General features: G+C 37.8%; 1 protein-coding gene across 1 annotated transcript in view; it reads left to right on the top strand.

Moving 5' to 3' along the window:
* The first annotated feature begins 636 nt into the window (after positions 1 to 636).
* DUSP16 (dual specificity phosphatase 16) overlaps positions 637 to 5,180 on the top strand; it is a 92,228-nt gene continuing 87,684 nt past the window's right edge. Inside the window, exon 1 of the mRNA XM_011953834.1 lies at positions 637 to 762. The gene's annotated coding sequence lies outside the window, so the exon portion shown is untranslated. The remainder of the gene's footprint in view (positions 763 to 5,180) is intronic.

The raw sequence follows: 5,180 nt of genomic DNA, 5'->3' as shown, positions 1-5,180 counted from the left end.
CGGGACGCGGCACCTTCGCGGGCAAAGCTGCTCACTTCCAGGCGCGAGTGTTACACAACACGCCTGCCAAGTGGGGCCCCGGCCTGACTGTTCCCATTATCCCCAGTTCGCCTTTGGTGTAATCAGCGAGGCCACCTGGGTGGTGACGGTGGTGCTTTCTTCAACCAACCAACCAAAAGAGCCCTCAATTTTCGGACAGGGGCTCGGGTCTTGGCGTTGAGGGGCCCGATGCCTAGTGACTTCTTTATTTACACTAGCTGCAGAACGTGAGAAATAAAAAAGCCCAGGGTCTGTGTATCACGTGTAGTTTCATGTAATGGAACACCACAGAGGGAAATATCTTCAGATGCTGAGTTTATTTACTAAAGAATACCAGTAATGAACCAGAGAAAATGCAAGTAGATGTGAAAATGAATGGATACTGCAAAATCCTAAAGAAGTTTAGAAAATATCAGCTGCAAGGGTTCTTGACGTTTTGAAGTCGTGGGTGCCTCAGATTGGAGAAAGCACTCCTCTAACCAGCCTGTGATGAATAAGGTGGGGAGGAAAAAAGCCTGTTGCATAATCTCATTTGCCGTGGGGTTTGCTGTGCCGTCCCCTTGAACCAAAGGGAAGTGAGTTAAGATGCAGGGTTTTAAAACTCTGTGAAGTTTTTATTTACCCAGTGCTCTGGCTGCCACTTCTGTTTTAAAAGATTATAAGTAAATAATCTGCTCTTTCAAGTGAACCAAACCTATCAAACCTGTTTAGAAAATAAACCAGGTATGTTTCTTTCTCTTCTTTCTTTTCCGGGTGTTTGTGTGTGAAATTTACCATCCATGCAAAAGCTTAGGACTAGTGTTTGGGGAACTGAGACTGTCAGAGAAAATGCCTCTTTATGCCGCTCACCTTCTGGGGCTGATGGAGAGTCCATGTAAAGGACAACCGTTTCCTCAAAGGATTTTCATCTCCATCAAGAAGAGGCTTTTTAAAGTTAAGGTAAAATTGTAAAAGAAGAGATTTCGTACCAATTGAATTAATTACTCTTTAATACTTACTTTTCCTTGAGAATCACATATATTGGTGTACCACTTGGGAGGCTCGTGGAGTCTATTTGGTGAAGGCAGCAGCTTGGAGAAGTAAGATGAAAAGCAGAATGTATGGCTTTGTGTAGGGATTTTAGTAAAAATGTGAGTAGGCACGGTGAAAGGTTTTCGTTTTTTAAAATTGTGGAATTTACTGAGTTTGAAGACAATGTGGAAAGTTGCATTAAAATTTTTTTAAATTTGGCTAACATTTGCAATCTTATATAAAAATATAGGCTAAATAACAGCAGCCCAAGAGTGGATTTTAGGTAAAATAAGTTTTGCATTTATCAAAATTCTACATGGGGGAGAAAATTAGAAATGAACTTATTTTGAATTTTGTTAATGTGATGAATAGTGTATTGAAAATAACTCGGTTCAAGTACTATAAATGTACATTCAGATAAAAAATGTGTAAACTGTGGTAATTATTATTATTATTTTTTAGTATTAACCTCTGCTATATCAGCAACTCAAAGTAAAATATCTTATTTGGCTTGATTATGGTGCCAAATGATCATAGTGCATGATTATGGAGGGGGCTAGGAACAGAACTGCAGAATTATCCAGTTTTGCTCCTTTTTCAATTTAGAATGCCCTGTCCTTTTGTTCAGTTTGGTGATTGTGTGTACCTATAAAATAAAAATAGACATGTAAAATTGGGCGTTGAAGTCTCTTGGGCCAAAAACTTAATGGCAGTAACTGAGAAGGCAGCAAAAGAGGAGATCCTGTTATCCCAGTTCTTTTCCTTTTTCCTACACATTTAAAAATTGTTTGTGGGACACTTGAGAGTGGAAGTGAGGCTGAGATGGGAGGGGGGAAGAGTAGGTGTGAGAAGGTAGCAGAGTTTAGGTAGGGATCAGGAGAAGAAGCAGGATTTATGTGTGAGTGTGTTTTGATGCTATTTTCTGTAAATGCCTGTACTGGGAATTTAATTTCATGCAGTTTTTAGCATATGGGATTAATATATTGATGAAGCAGACTTATATAGCTGTCCAGTATTAAATTTTTTCAATTTTCTGCTACTCCTAAAATCCTGAATATATTTTGCTAGAATTACCAGTGTAATAATTTATCCTAGAACTCCAATTTTTCCTAGACAAAAATAGTTTTCTACTTCGTGTTACCTGAACTAAAAATTTCACTGGACATTCAGTGTCTTTTAGAATGCGTTGAGTTCTCAAGCAAAAGGTACTTTAGTTTGAAGAAGTAAATTAATATAGGGTGAACTCATTTGGATCAGAATCCCAAGAAAATAAGGAGATAATTTAGAGGAAGCAAAACAGATTTTATGACAGATTTCAACAGATGAAAGGGACCAGTTAAAAAGATTTCACAGGAAAAAACCATAGTTGATGCTTGATTGGCTTTAAAAGAAATTTCCTGATCATTTAAAACTAAGATATTCACCATCATAAAAGAAAATCCGAATGTTGGCTTAAACAAAAAACATAATTAGGAAAATAAGTCTTGCCCGAAGCGACATATGATAAATTCCAAAACCAGATGTCAATTTTTTTTTTCTGATTTTCTTGTGTTGTAGACAATCTGTTATTTGTATGCATTTCATTATCCTTGATGATCAAGGGTTGGCTGTGTGAAGAGAGGTTCATAAAGGTTGGCTGAATTTAAAGAAGCAGGCTCAGGCTTTAAGAAGAGGCAGTTCTCCTACACAGATGGATTGAGACGGGGAGTTAGAATTTTAATCAAATAAGTAACTGGAGGAAACAGTGGCTCAAAAGAAGGATGTAAGACAAATTACCTTGGCCTTGGGCAGATACAAAGAAATAATAAAAGCTTGCCAGAGTATGATCAGTAAGGAAGGGAATGGAATACATCTTGTCATGAAAGGAAAGAGGAATAAATGGAAAAATGCCCTCTGATACCTCAGCAACAAGAGAGAGTAATGAAACTTCACGCCCTTGTTGATTGGGGTTAGAAACATCATTATAGGTATTGCCACAAAGTGACAAGATTTTTTATTACTTTAAAAAATGTAGGCCAGGTGTGGTGGCTCATTCCTATAATCCCAGCACTTTAAGAGGCTAAGGCAGGAGGATCACTTGAGCTCAGGTGTTGAGACCAGCCTAGGCAACATGGACCTTGTTTCCACAGAAAATCAAAAAATTAGCCAGGTATAGTAGTACGCAGCTGTGGTGCCAGCTACTTGGGAGGCTGAAGTGGGAGGATCTCTTGAGCCTGGGAGGTCAAGGCTGCAGTGAGCTATGATCGTACTGCTGCGCTTCAGCTTGGGCAACAGAGCAAGACACTGTATCAAAAAAAAAAAAAAAAATCTTGAGAGTGATTGATAGAGTAAATTATAAGCATTAATTATAATTATGAGAATGTAAAATTTAAAATTGTCAGAAATAAAAAGGGATTCACTGTAATATCATGGCCTATTTTGAGTTAATTTTAAAGGGAGGGATACATTATAAAAAACTGAAATTATTAACTGAATTTCTGGAGTAACTACTGATATGAATCAAGCAAAACATTTGTTAACAGTATGCTGTTTACATGTGCCGAGATGGATGCCAAAAGTTGGGGACACTGGTCCATGTTCTTATGGAGAACAGGATTATAAAAATTTTAAGGGAGATACATATGCAAAGATAAACAATTACCAGACAGCTGGCAAGTGCCAAATTCAGGTACAAAAGAGAAAGAGGGCTCAGGGAGGTAATCTTCATAGAGATAATAGAGTTTGACCCTGGCGTTAAAGATTGGTTAACATGCGTATGGAGAAGAGAAAGGGAAGTGGCGGAGGTCAAAGGCGGAAGGTATTCGTTCACCCATCTCATTCAGCAAATTTATACTGAGCTTCTATGAAGTACTAGATCTGGCCATACAGTGGAAAATAAGAGAAGGTTTTTGCCCTTACGTAACTTACATTCTAGTGGGAGAAGACAGGACAATAAACAAGAAAGACAATAAACAAGTCAACAGTACATTAAAAAAGTAATGTTAAATAGTGGTAAGTAGTAAAGGTAATGATCAGGGTCAATCGTACTTATTCTGTGAATCACTTGCTTTGCCTATGGTAGTCTAATGAATAGTCTTCATGTTATAACTTTTTAATATTCATGTACAGTCCGAATGAATTTGAATAAAATCTACACATTAACCAGCTTTTAAAAAAAGAAACGTGAATTAAAGAAAAAGAAACCCGTGTGACTTTTTTTTGGTCAAGGCATGGAAACTTAGTTTTTTTTTGTTTTGTTTTTGAGATGGAGTGTGTCTTGCTCTGTCACCAGGTTGGAGTGCAATAGCGCCATCTCGGCTCACTGCAACCTCCGCCTCCTGGTTTCAATCTATTCCCCTGCCTCAGCCTCTCCAGTAGCTGGGACTACAGGTGTCTGCCACTGCACCTGGCTAATTTTTTTTTTGTATTTTAGTAGAGATGGGGTTTTACCATGTTGGCCAGGATGGTGTCGATCTCCTGACCTCGTGATCCACCTGTCTCGGCCTCCCAGAGTGCTGGGATTACAGGTGTGAGCCGCCACGTGTGGCCAGAAACTTTAGATTTTTTTTAATGCCTCATTAATCATAATTCTTTTGCTGCCATTTGCTAAGAATCTCATGTTTATTTACAATGAGATTAATATTGTTTGCTGTTCAGTTAGGTTTTTCATGTATTGGGCTATATTCTTAGGTTAGACTCTGTGTTAGGAACAATAATCACAATAGTGTCATAAAGTGAAGCTAAATTCCAGAGATTGTTTTGTATGGGAACATACAAAAGAAAAGATGTACAGACGATAAACTGTTGGGCTTAATTACCAGTAGGTAAACTAGGGTAAGGGATGACATCTGTTCAGCTCTTGTCCTGATGGCATATTTTTTTCTTGTATTACTACACATAGTAAAAACTTGAAGCAAAAATGTTCCAAAATGGGGAAGTTTTGATCTTTCCTGTGGTTATTTGACTACCAGATTTGTTTTGTTATTGTTTAGAAGATGTCCTTCATAGTGATGAACTAAAAACTGATATTATCAGGAGCTATTTCATGTTTTGGGGCACATTTTGTTCTTCTCAAGTGTTCTTTAAGAAATATGTGCCCTTCACTCTTTTTGCAGTTTTGTTTTGTTATTGTTTAGAAGATGTCCTTCATA

This window comes from Colobus angolensis, unplaced genomic scaffold (assembly GCF_000951035.1).
Source record: "Colobus angolensis palliatus isolate OR3802 unplaced genomic scaffold, Cang.pa_1.0 Scaffold11, whole genome shotgun sequence".
Classification (NCBI taxonomy): Eukaryota; Metazoa; Chordata; class Mammalia; order Primates; family Cercopithecidae; genus Colobus; species Colobus angolensis.
The sequence above is the reverse complement of the archived record's forward strand: the minus strand, read 5'-3'. Positions and strand labels throughout refer to the sequence as shown.